The sequence below is a fragment of the Anguilla anguilla genome, chromosome 2 (assembly GCF_013347855.1).
Source record: "Anguilla anguilla isolate fAngAng1 chromosome 2, fAngAng1.pri, whole genome shotgun sequence".
Taxonomy (NCBI): Eukaryota; Metazoa; Chordata; class Actinopteri; order Anguilliformes; family Anguillidae; genus Anguilla; species Anguilla anguilla.
This window is the reverse complement of record NC_049202.1, coordinates 49,413,223-49,427,582: the sequence shown is the minus strand read 5'-3', so window position 1 is coordinate 49,427,582 and position 14,360 is coordinate 49,413,223. Positions and strand designations below refer to the sequence as shown.

The 14,360-nt window shown below is 36.1% G+C and overlaps 2 long non-coding RNA genes across 2 annotated transcripts in view; both read right to left on the bottom strand.

Annotated features, from left to right (window-relative positions):
* The window catches only part of LOC118220079, a 173,387-nt gene that overhangs the window by 6,969 nt on the left and 152,058 nt on the right, over positions 1-14,360 (bottom strand). The gene's annotated exons all lie outside the window — the stretch shown is intronic.
* On the bottom strand, positions 2,131-3,201 carry LOC118220080. Its single transcript, XR_004763909.1, has 2 exons — positions 3,158-3,201; positions 2,131-2,477 (listed from the first exon to the last, which is right to left on the bottom strand). It is a non-coding gene; the product is annotated as an uncharacterized LOC118220080 (long non-coding RNA).

Sequence of the window (14,360 nt, the reverse complement as noted above, 5' to 3'; positions counted from 1 at the left end):
TGACCTCTTAGGTTATGTGTTTATATGTCTTAGGCAGGTGATTGCATTTCAGCTCCACAATTTAATTGCTTATCCCAGGGGCCTGAAGTTATCAAGTGACAACATAACTGGCTTTGCGCAGACTTTGAGAAATACAGTACAGTAACAGCAATATTAGCTGTGTATAGATGCTGGAATGTTGTGGTGAATCTACCGTACTCAGAAGCCTTCATTGTTTTAAGCACAAATACTTGATCATTTTATGATTACAAAATAATTCATAAATAATAAATATTTGGGTTATTCCAAAGTCAATTTCAATAGTTCATTAAAGTTATTAAGTTTTATCAACCAAAGAAAAAAATACTATTACATGGACTTTTTGATTATTGTTGAATATGTGAAATCCCTCTAATTAGAAGGTAAAGAATTGGTGGTACATTCTGAAAGAAAAAAAAAAATCTGGGCAGTGAGCTTTGAAAAACATTTGAAATTGAAAGGAAATAAATTGATGTATGCAATTATCTGGGGGAAAAATAGGTCTTTCAAATCACAGTGACCTCAACTTCCTAATTAGACAGTTGTTACGTAACATAGATGCTACCAAACTTCACGAAAGAGCAATAGATGCACATTTAAAGTTACATTTATTTTTAACCCCTATGTTTAAAACCTTACAAACCGTTACAAACCATGAATGACTATCATTGAGGATGTAAATGCAAGCTCAGCAAATATTTAGTGATAGTTATTTTATGGCTCAATGTTAATGATTTTAAGGAAGGGTTATCCTGTGTCATAACAGTATTTAGTGTCATGCTATTATGCACCACATCTAGAGAAGGGTATAGTAGGGAAAAGATTGGGACTGTAAAAGGTATGACGGAAACGCTGCCGTCACATTTCACCTTAGCTGCCTTGCTTGCAAATGAAAATGTATGCAGCTTCTAATTAGAACAGACTGTATAATTACGTTGTTGTGTAACATCCAGAGGCTTAATAAATAAAATGCAGATTCAGATCCTTTTTTAGCAGTCATACATTTAATTTTATTTCTTTCCTATGCAAATGAACATCACGGTCTGTGAGTGCTTCTTAATTTAGAAGAAATGCCCTGATTAAAGGATTCCTTCTGCAGCTGTGGTATTGTGATAAGGGGTTTATGCCTAGACCCTGCATGTGGTTGCTGGAAAAGGCCTCTCATTTTCACATTAATTTGTCTAACCTCATTTCTGTCATATAAAAAGTAAAGGATGGCAAAAGTATTTTCCTTTAGTGAATACACATACACATACACATTGTATGTTTAGAAGACGTTGCATGACAAGACACAAATGATTCTTACCTGTAAAGCATTCATTGTTTTAAAACTAATATTGCCAAAAAAATAAAAAACATTTTTAACTGTCAACTAAAACCTGCCAATGCACTTTTTAGACAACATGGGTCTTAGCTGACGTAGCTGTTGCAGAGTACAAAGCAACTGAATAGAAAAAACCGACAAAGTATAAGAAAAAATGGCACATTCATGGAACACACTGGAACCCAGAGTCCTGTACTGCTGTGGATTCCTCAAAAATACATTTATCCAGATAATAATGTAACCAAGTAACATTCAGTGCAATTCACACAACCCCTAAAAATAGCCTTCTTATCAATCATGCAAATAAAAAATCTTTTGTTTGTTGCAAGCAATATTCAAGCCATCCCCAAGCACCAAAAATCCAGGCCACTTAAGTTACAGCTAAACGTTCCTTGCTCCAAATAGAGGAGATAGTGAAAGTACCAGTGTTATGAGAAACTTGTTTTGCAAACAAGCCCTTGGGTGGTGCTTATAGAGTAGAGGGATTATACTAAAGGATGGATTGGTGGAGCCCTATTCCAAGGGTCTAAGATATAAACAACTTATGAAAAACCAGGGAGCAAGAAGATTTCCTTAATATCTGGAAGGTACTCAGACATCATTAAAAATGTCCCTCTATATGCTAGACCATGATGGGTAATGGAAATGATTACTCTTACTTTAAAAGAAAAATATACTTGTCAACAGAAATAGATTTGTGGACTACTAGGCAGTTAAAGTTGTACGTTCATTTCTGAAATTAATTCATTTGATTATTTGCTGATCCCTTGATCAGACAGGTTTGGGGGTTTAAATTAGATACTATTTTATTTCAGTAGCTTTTACACTTCATAAAAAACAAGTTGATAAAATATTGCTGATTTGTTATCAATCCAAACAGTCTGCTGCCTCCGTTGATTTCTTTTTATCATTATTTTTTTATTGAATTGAAGAGAAGCAAGAGTCGATAATTCAGGAGTTCAGCATCATGACCAGAGCTGTTCCCAGACTTTTGGGGGCCCTGGGCAAAAAAAAATTTGGGTGCCTCTCCAAAACATTGGCACCTTCTGATTCTTCTGCTTGGAAACCAATGCTGCTGTTGCTGCAGCTGTCTCTGCAAGTATGCAGGCTGGTGGGCAAGACACCCTGTCTTCACCTTTAAGAGACAAAGAAAAGGTACTTGTTGCATTTTTATGAGACGTTAATAATAATAATAATAATAATAATAATAATAATAGTTGTTGTTGCATATTTTGTAGGATGGTTAAATCATATTTTGAATACTCTATCAATGCAAGAAATAATTTATGTAAGCATAATGACAGCTATGTATTATGACAAACAGTATAAAACCCATAGGGCCAATAACAGTGATGCAATTTGATCTATATCATTTTTAATATAAGTTTTCCGCGTACTGTCTTGACTAAATTAAGTACTACCTCTGTTAACTGGCTGCTTAATTTGATGGGAACAATTGTTGGCAACATAAACCTGCTTAATGAATAAACACAGCTGTTTGTATACTAGCTAGCAGGCTGAATTGGTCTGAAGATCAACCCATGTGCTTCCTTGAATTAATTACTAGGTACACTGTAAAGCTGAAAAGCTTGAAGGAAAATCAAATGTTGTGTATAGTTGAAAGCTCATTGTCTGTACATTAATTTCAAAGCCATTTTGCGTGCCATCTTTGCCTGAATCATTAACGTGTTTGGTCGGTTAATATACAACGTCAAGTTAGCATCTCATCAACATCTAGGATATCACATTCATGATTTTGTAATACCATTAGCTAATAGCTACAGTATTATCTATTGAGTGTACATGCATGCTTACCATTGCTGATAGGCACGGTTATGCCTATGACACTGCATCTACCTAAAAATAGTAAAAATGTGTTAGGCATGTCACAAATGAGTTTAAATCACTTTTCAAGCTCAACCACGACTGCAAAAGAGAACCGAATTCTCATTTTGCAATTGAAGTTAAAGGGATGTTTCACTTTCTGAAATATTTTCATTGTTTGAAAATTTTGCATTTATTTTGAAAATGATATTTATGTTCAGACCATGATTTACATTTGTTAAACATAGTTGGTTTGCAAACAATACTGTGTGTTTGCAAATATTGTTTTATAATATTGTGAACTGTATATATTGGGATTAATTTAGCTCCATATCACAGTATCATAGTGAGGCAATTAAACAGAGTTGCACATCTGTGTAGAATTTTATTATTCAAATACATTTCCACATAAAACAAGACAATACATTTGAAAATATACTAGCTAATCAATTGAGTACCCCATGGTACCAGCAGTGAGTGGTGAGGACCCCAACGTCAAAGCATATAATGTGCAAACCCATGAATAAGAATTCATCTAACATGTTGCTGAAAAATGGAATTGGATATGAACATGTTAGTCACAAAAGAGGTAGTTTTTGTCAGACACTGAACCAAAGGAAGAATAATGCGCATTATACACTGTGTATCAGACCTCTAAGCATGGTGCGACATTTGCATTCTCTAGTCTGGTTTCATCACCAATCCCAAGTACCCCTTTATGGGAGTCTTCCCAGATGGTGTTCCTGCTGTGGTAAAGGCACACTTAACATAAAATGTCCTTTAAGCACAGGGATGTGACAGCCCAGCAGGCAGCCAATGCATTTTGTCTGGACTCCTCTCTCCATCTGAAACAGTCACAGATACTAGACACAGGTGCGCTTCCAGATGCCAGTCCTGGAGTCTGACAACTGTGTCTTTGTAGTTTATTCAAAGACAAACCCACTGAGCCCCACCATTGTTCCATTAAAGCAGGGTTCTTCCAGGCATTATTGTAAGATACAAAAGCTGTAAAGAGGCGTGCTTTCTGCCCACTTTCTACCTAAATGGGCAGAAACATTGATGTCTTATTGATGCTTGTTAAGTATTTTCTTTAGTTATGAATGTATAATTGAGCAAATGCATGTAAGAAAACAACAGGAATATGCAGTAGCATCTTTTAATTTGCGAAATAATTATTGCTACCCCCATGTGTACCAATTTGTATTTTATTTCATGCCAGGAGAACAAGGAAGCAAACAATTCATGATGTTTTTATGAAGACCATATCTTTAATTCATTATAAACACATTCATAATGAGTAGGATCACCATTTTTATGTGTACATGACCCACAGGAATTTTTTGTAAATTTAATTTTTCCATTTAAAAGCAAAGGAATCACTGTGACTGAAGTTTACAAAAATGAAACCAATTAAATTATAGTCTGTACTGAACAAATGTCTTGAATTTGTTTTGAAATGAGTTCAAGTTCATTTGAAAATGCATCATGGTGAAAGCCATTTCAAGACCACCTTGCATACAAGTTCCCTTAATTTAAGATGCAATATGTCATATTATTTCACATTTTAAGCACCTGGAGAAGGAAATGAGCAATATCTCTGAGATGTGACACCTTTACTTTAGAGGTAATTGTTATTTATTGCCATCCTCTACCTCCAAAGTCAATTGAAGGATTTGTTGTTCTTTCCCAACATGAAACACCTGTCCATTAAGAAGTTGCTTCATCCACTAATTGTACATTCTTGGCTGAAAATGAACAAAAGAGGCTGACTGCAACAGTACATGAGTGGCAAAAGTCTGATGTGGGGCATGTCTACTGCAAGGGAATTAAATGTACTCTTTTATGACGCCTGCTTTATTTCTAATTGTTATAATTTAAGGAAAAGAAACAGACCCTTGATATTAAAAACTCGAAAAACATCTCATTTGTATGGATGCTACATAATCCCTACTTAAAGTACTGACATGTTTGTATGCATTAAATTCAGAGTCTAAAAAGCTGTTTGTAGCTTGTATTATCTAGCTAAAACCTTTGCACACCACAGGTGTAGACACAATTCTATACTGTGACCAAATCCAGGGCAAGCTATGAAAGTGCAGTGTTAGTAATGTAATACACAGAAGCAAGCAGCTGGTGACACAGTCCACATACAGTGGAGTATCCCATTAGTTTAGATGGCACTATCCCTTTGTAAGGAACAATGTGCTGTGTAGTTCCTTACAAAGAACTAATTTAATTATGTTCAGTGCAACTCTGCATGGGTCACCCATTTCAGAGTTAAGCGATTGTGTTGCTCAAGTGAGGATGTGCATAAGTAATTTGTAGCTGGGAGGGTGCAAAAGAAAATTAGTAAGGCCATTGACTCCACTGCAAATCCATTTAACCTTAATGGTTTTCAGTAATCTAACTGCTCCCAGAAACGGACATCCTGGAAACTCACCATATTGCAACAAGACACTATTCTTTCAAGTCTGAAATCCCTGATATCCCTTCATATCTTTGCTCTTTAATTCTTCTCGTGACTGGCATTTCATTGCTCAGATAATCAATATTTCCCTGAAATATTAAGGTTAATCATTACAAGTTAAATGTATATGCGTGTGTGTGTGTGTGAGAGAGAGAGAGAGAGAGCGTGTGTATGTGTGTGTGTGCATGCAATTTTTAAACAAAGTACTGTATATATCTGAACAGCACCAACGCAGATTTGTTCCTTGTAAATGAGAAAACATTCTTTCCTCATTATAACAATGTGCATGTTCACACAGTCACAAAGACAAAAGGTAAAGGCAAAGGGTTAGCAAAATGGATCAGGAACAGTCCAGCGTATTTCCAAATGATGCAGAAGAAAAATAATGGGGCTGAGTAGTATAAGGGTGACCCAGTTCCCATAAGGCTGTAAGATTGATCACCTACACAAACAGGATACTACGGAAAAGAGGTCTATTGACCACAGCAATAACTCATACGCTGCTAAAGCATGCTGGCTGTGAGTCTGTTATTCAGTGATAGTGCCTCTATTATGGGATGTATATTACAAAAGTCAGCAATATGAAATGTACTTTCACTGTCAAGCAGCCACAAAGCATCCATCTATCCATTAAGGGTCTGGAAGCCATTCTACCTTGCTGAGTAAATGGGGGAAAACACAGTTGAATAAAACCTTTTTGGAAAAAACCTTTTTTTTTCAGGTTAAAAACCATGTGTAGGCCGCTGGGTGGCTCATTCTTTTTAAGCATTGTTCTAGTGTGTGGTTGGGTCCACGTGTCTGGTAAACTCGGATTTGGATCATGCCAGTACATATGGCCATAGTCAATAGACTCACAGGACTGTGGGTTTTCTTTTGGTAGTTGTGTATTTTTTATGAACAATTGGGGATAAAATGGCCCTGAAATCATTTTTAGAAATTTTGACCAGCTGATCATAGTTGCAGTTTCACTGTAGGCAGGGGAACTGGTCTTTTTCTAGCTGCATTGAGTTAATCCAGTAGTTGTGGTGCAATTTTACAAGACACCACAATATATTTGTCTACTGCCTACTTCATGGTCTTCTACTGTTAACATTACTGCCCATCAGCTGGACCCTTCTGAGTGTATTGAACACTGCACCAGGAAATATTTTAGACAGTGATGTGTGGTCATAGGAGCCAGGGGTTGCCATTGCTCCTTCATGAATCACCATCTCCCTATTTTATTTAGCTGCTTATTTATTAGTTTCACCCCAAAATAATACTTTTTTTTTAAAGATTTTTAATTTTTTTCATTTGAATTTGATTTTTAAGAAGTTCTCTTAGGATATGTATCTATGACTTAACTCGACAAAATTAATGTTTTTAAAATGTAGTGCTAGCCTGTCTGGCTTTGGCACAATGTGGCAGAATTGATAATCAACAATCTAATGTTCATTACACTACAAGCATTTAGCAGACGCTCTTATCCAGAGCGACTTACACAACTTTTACATAGCATTTACATTACATGCACTTATACAGCTGGATATATACTGAAGCAATGCAGGTTAAGTACCTTGCTCAAGGGCACAATGGCAGTGTCCTACCCATGAATCGAACCTGAGACCTTTAGGTTACAAGACCAGTTCCTTACCCATTATACTACACTGCCACGCTAATGTAGTATTAAGTGCAGCTTGTGTTTCTGGTTCTTTTATTTCACTTTCATCTTTGCAAAGTTATAGAAAGTATACAGTGTTAAAAGTCATAATACAGCATTTAAAAAAAAACTTTTCTGTTGTGAGCTAGCCTATCTAGCTGTATTTATGTTGTAAATTAGGACAAGCTAGCTATAAAAACCATCATCGTCTCTGTCAGGCAGAGGTTTGTCATGAGGAGATGGACTATGTTGCACATAGTAAAAATTGTTATGATTAGATACAATATTTACAGCTGTTGCAAGATCTGATTAGGAGAGTGACTACTATTACCATACATACCAAGGGTTCGGCTTCTGGTTCTTAACCTCAGTACTGGATATAATGTTGCCCCCTGATGATATCTATGATATTTTGCTTTTAAAGTTGGTTTCCCCACTGGGCTCCATTCATTTTTGACAGCAAAATAAAAATGTGTCCAGGCGGGTCTGTTGTTTCATAGGGTGTGTTTATGACAGAAGGTTATGAGAGCATATATAGCTAATATGCCATTGAGATGAAAAATGTGTGAATAAACTGAAATTAAGCAACATTTGGACATGGTCATGATTCTGTAATTTATTTATTTATAATCACTGCATTATTAAAGACCGGTTATTTATATCCATGTTTTAATTTAAATGATATAATTCCCCAGTTTTAAATACGTCACATAAGCTCTACATTGAAGACAGGTTGGTTCAATGTCCAGATATAGCTATATTAAAACAATTATGATTAAGCTGAAGATGGTGGAATATTTCAGTGCTCCTTGATAATGCAGGTTAAAATTAGGCCGAAAAAAAGAACAAATTAGCCCAATTGCTTTCCTTATGTTGTTTGCTGTCATGATTACAGTGTGGCCAGGGGTGTGAATGAATGCATGAATGATTGAATTTGTCCTGCCAACATCCCATACAGAGACTTAATTGTCTAGGTTAGTGAAGTTTGCAGAATAATTTTTTTTTTTAAATGCTTTCCAAAAAACTATACCTTTAATGGTAACGTATTACTTTTTTAAACCAGGGGCTTTTATACCATACTTAATTCCCTTTGAGGCTGGTACATCAAGTACATGGGCCCAGAGTAAAAGTGTATGTAGCACCTTATTATTTCATTGAATATAATGTATATGTTGCATTCTATTTTTTTATTTAGTAATAAGGCAATAAAATTAAAAATAACAAATCTACTCTGTGTTTTTCATTCTTCATTCATATGCAACAAATTAAGAATGTAGGAATAGAGAACTAATTCTGCAAGTGCCTAAGTAGTGCTTCCAAGGTCAGGCTGAACACAAGCTTGTTCAAAACTCCCTTCCTTGTCATTTAGAAAGCAAAGGATCCAGTAAGTCCATGGTGTTTTCTCACTTACCTCACACACTCTCTCATCTGGAATTGTTGTTACATGAGCTGATTTGCTATTGACTACGAGTAGATTTTTGGCCATTAGGCTTGAGTCCCACAGAGGGGTTTCCCTGTCAATATGCACCAATCAAATCACATGCATTAATTGAAGAATAACACCAGAAATTCATCTGAGATGGCAGGTATATTACCGGAATTGCTCGCCTATTCATTTGTTATACTTCCAGGTAAAAAAAAAAAAAAATTGATAACCTTGATAATTCACCGTTTAACACATTAAACTGTTTACAAAATATATTATAACATAACACAATATGATCTAAAAGCTCATTGACATATATAATAACATATGTGTTTACATTCATATGTATAGATACTTGTCTGTGTGCAGCTGCTTCCTCCATGTAGCCAATCAGAGAAAAGGTATAGAGGGTTTGGGTGATGGCAATTCATTCAAATGAAGGATCCTGTATGTGTGACCAAGCATTCAGTTTCTTCATAATTGCTAGTGGGCAGAACATCCTATAGTGGTACACTTGCAAAGACCTGCAGTCCCCAAAAATACAGTTGGACATTCTAAACTGGGGTTAAAAATACATTTGAAATAATTAAATATAGTGTAAACCTGAGTAAAAAATTTTTTTTTTTAAAACAAACAAAAAAAACAAAACAAAACACTTTTTTCGTCACCCACAATCAGAAAGAGATCTTTGCCATGCATTCGTTTTCCTTAGTTTACACAATAGAGTCTGTCATAAAAATGGCACGGCAAAGGATTTTGAATGGAATTGCTTCACACGAGTTTCAATCTTTGCAGGATAGGATAAAAGTAACACCTGACAGTGAGATTAAAAACTATTTGTTATTTCAAGACAATGTACTCAGTCAAAGAGAAAGATACTAAGTACATGATTACACTTCAAAGTGGCTTAGTTTCTTTTGTTGTACTATTGAAAGACCTGACCTATTATATCTGTAAATGTGCATATATTTGCTCGGAGGGAACTAAACACATTTTAGGGGATTTCTGAGTTTGAACAATTGTTACTTCTCAGTAGGCCCACAGTTTATTTTTTAGTCTGGGTCTCAGAGGCTAAATGAGTATTGAATTCCCACGAGAATCTCAGGGAAATAAATGGAGGTAAGATGATTATTTATTTAATGATAATGGAAATAAAAGTGCAAGTGAACAGCAACAAAAAGTAGCACAAAACCCCCCTGAAGGACTAAAAACACCACACCAATTCAGTGCAAGAACAGAACTGGTAAACTGAAATGAAAACAGGCAGTGAAAACAGGACTGCACCCAACGCCAGGTTGCGATAATTTAACATCAATATGTAAAATGTAAATGCAATCACATGTTATATATTGACATTCCAGATGCCATTACTTTTACATGAAACTGTCAAGACACCTTAAAAAAACTAAATATATAAAAAAATAAAGATACTCAGATTATGACGTATTCAACAGCATCCAAAGCAATGGCTGTAATAGCTTTCCAAATCCCCAGAAATATGTTTTTTATTTTTTCAATTTTTCCTCTAAATTACAGAGTAGTCCCTCGAACCCATTAATGTACACTTCTAAATATATCAGACTGGTACTCCACTGGTATGACTGGAAGTTAGGGCTCAGAATACATCTTGCACTAAAGCAGGAGCATGTGGATATTTAATTATCCACTCATTCCATTAGAGAAGAGATCCAGCAGTCCCAAGCCTAGACCAACTGGAAGATTAGTAGGGGGACCAGAGAGCTTATTTTAAAAAGAAAATCTGGGGCCATGGTGCTTATTTATAAATGCCAATGCATTATACTGTATTAAATGTAGCCTGTATAATGATGGAATACCTGTGTTGGTACTTGGCTGTTGTTGATCTGATTAGGGTTATTTGGGGTGACTTTCCTGTGATATTATATGAATACTGACTGCAATCAATAATGTTAAACTGCAGTTTAAATAGATTAAAACAACATCTAAGCAGTAAAACTATGTGATGACTGCTGGATCACTATTAGGATACAACATTCTCACTGTCAATGAAATGAGATTAAACACATTCAACATAAAGATTGGAAAGACCATTTCTTTTGCTATTAGTATATACATTAAAATCTATCACCTAGTGTTCTGGGTCCTGGTTTCTATATGACCTAAATGTGAGTACAGGTAATCAGTGTTGGAGAGTAGTTTAACTACATGTAGTTTGATTACATGTAGTTAAACTACGTAGTTTAATAACATTTTACAGTTTGCTGGTACTTCCTAACGAACCTTGCAAACTCCAACCAACTCTCGTAACTCTCGAGTGCTGAGGAATTGCAAAGGTACAGTGTGATTTTTTGCATCATCAGAACACACTGTCATATGGCATGTCTCTCTGCCATTATTTTGATGCCCTATACAGGTTTGCAAGGTCAAAATCAGTTTCCCACATGAATTAAGTTTAGATCATTTCATTTTTTAAAGGGTAGAAATGTGATATACACTCAAAGATGTAAAATTAAAAAAATGTTTGTCTCCATACTTTGCTCTTGCCATCACTCTGACACAAGTGAATCTTGGTGTCATTTATTCACAGGGCCTTTTTCCAGCACTCCGCAGGCTCTTTTAGGTGCATCTTAGCAAACTGTAATCTGGCCATCCTGTTTTTGCAGCTAACTAGCAGAGCTAGTTTCACTACAGAGCCAAAACAATCATGTCTTTGTCCCAAACATTATGGTGCTCAATGTGTGTGTGTGTGTGTGTGTGTGTGTGTGTGTGTATATGTATATCTGTAAATGTATTGTTACAATAAAGGGAAGACAATAAGACATTCTGTATGCTGATAGTGACCATGTTTTTTGAAACTTGTGAACTTCTTAATTTTCTCATTGTGCAATGGTCCTGTTGGGTTAAATTAAATGTATCTCATAGATTTTTTTTTTCAACAAATGTACAGGCTTCTGTCATTCTTTGTCAAAAGAGGTGAATGTTTTTGTGAGTTTCTGTTTGGGCAATATCTTGCATTATTCTTCATTCTGTAAAAAATAAATCAATTAATTGTTTGATTTGCTAGCTATGCATATTTTGCTTTGGGTTCCCATCCCTTGTCAATACCTAACATGTCTGCAGTTAAAGTGTGTATTGAATAGTTGCCTAGTCCCTCTTATAGGGTCTTTACCCATACAAAAATGTGCCTCATGCCTCACCATAAATAAGAAAAACACATCAGTTGGGAAATTAACAGCTGAGAAGAAATTACATGCCCTTCTTACTTGGTAGGCATAAAAAAGCATAGAAAAGAGTGCTGTACATTCCCTGGAGCCCATCCTCATAATACGCATGTACACGTTACAGCAACACACTGAACTAAAATCCACTGCAGCTTATTAAAAATTAAATCAAAGCTTATTAAAAATAAATTTGAGCATTATTGTGTTTTGGATGAATTATTGTTCCCAAATGAATGACTCTTGGTACCTCAGTGAAATGAGTATGGAATCATGAATCCAGGTGATTTATTGTTATAGTAAGCAGGTCAAGTTTAGCCATGGCTAGTTGGTCAAATGACAATAATGTATGAGTTTTTAAATTTACCTTTAAAAAGCACAATGCTCTAATTTTTAAAATCCATTTCTGTTATAATTAGAACTCATTCACTTGAGAAATATGTAGGTACCATGGGCTACAAAATACAATGAACTACAAAGCCCATATGTCTACCTCACAGTGGCTCACTTAACCACGCCCCCTTCCGCACCTCTCCTGTAACAGTATTGCCTCACTGTAAATTCAAAACGGGCAAACCTTCAATAAAAACAGAGGTTGCCGGCGTTTTGCTCACTTTTCTCTCCTCTCTTTTCCTTTTCCCATTCCACTCTCACTTCCATTGTCCTCTCCCTGGACTCGCCATCCATCTCCCGCCTCCCTCCCGCGTGAGTCCACACGTCAGGACCAGTTCGCAAGGCCTGCAACGGAGCCAGGCCTGAATATCCTCGGCGGTTGCTGGTGGAACGAGGCGCTACAAAGCCCTATTTTTAGAGGTGGCCGAAGAACCAGGAGAGCCACGCACAACCGACGCATCCTGCAGAGCGAGTCCCAAGAAGCAAGCGGCTAGCGGAGGATCCGGTTGCGTGTTTTGGAACAGAAAGGGCGACCAGCTTCCCCTTTCCACCACAACGTCCACAGACTTCGCACTGAAAACCAGGAAACATTTTTCTAACAACCAACCCAAAGCAAAGGACACTCAAGTAAGGCTGTAACTGGGCTTAGTATAATTAGCAACGGACCAAATGTAGCCACTTTTGTGCTTGGATGTATGTAACTGTGACGGTTATTGTGTTTAATGATTAACATAAGCATTCTGTTTGTTCGGTTGGCTCTAATAAGCCATCCACCGCTCTGCGTTAGTTTTAATATATGTCACCCACAGAACATATCTTGCATGTGATCTATTCTAATTACTAACGGTCATAACACGGCATGTTGATCTCTATAAACCTACACCGATATCAATATATCCGTTATAACTTATCTGTTTGGTATGCTTTGTGCGCCATTGCTTCTCACTAGCTTTGTCTAGATTCAAAAACCCCTCCATTCGTACTCCATCTTGTTTCTTTGTTCTCCGTGAACACGTGTCCGCTGTACACAACCCCCACCTAGGAGAACATCCAACATTCCTCACTCACATACTCACACTCAACACCTACATACACATGCACTTACATAGTTTGTTATACATAGCCTACTTGTAGAGAATTGTGCTTTGCCTCGGTACTTTGTGTTTAATAAACTTTATTATATTTACACAGTTGTCTGTATTTATATTACCTTGTGTTGAATTGAGTCAGCCGCTGCTAATCCAAAGAACTTAATGAATACCTTCACCCCTTAGCTAAATCATTTATATTAATTTAGTATTAGCTGAATTAGGCTATATTATGATTTAGTTAATATTGACTATAATGTGTCATTTTAATAATAATTAATTTAATTATTCATTTGAATTGCTAATTTATAGTTTGTATAATTATTATGAGACTGATTCTTACATGCTGGCACCACCTGTGAGGATATTGATGTATATCTTCTACAGTTTGGTGCCCCACTATGAGAAGTAGCGGCATGTCCCCTACAAATAATTATAATTTCACGTTACAAAACATTTTAGTATTTAATATATTAGATGCCTTTCAAATAAGTGACACATTTAGCAATTACAAATATATTTTACTAATTATGAATTACTAATATAATATAAGATCAAAATCAAATAATCAAATCTATACCCTGAGCCAGACAGAGGAGGATAGGCTACTCCTAGTGAGTCTGGTTCATCTGATCCTCCCAAGATCTCTTCCAATATGCCATCCAATGAGTTCTTCCTTGTCACGGTCACATTTAGATTGGTTGGTGGGAGTTTAGGCTGGGGGGTACTGTGACATGTATTGTGAAAACTGTAAATTCTGCTATATAAATGAAATCCGATGAAAACCACAGTTGCAAATTGATTTCAATTAGGACCAAAAACTCATTTTTTCTTTTTTTTTGGAAATCAACATAGTTTAGCACAAACATATCACTAGTTTATTCCCAGACACTTTAGAAGTTAGATGATTAGGAAGTTGTGATTATCAAGCCCAAAAATCCCTAAGAGTCGCCATGGAATCATGTTGTGCAGTACAGAAATAGG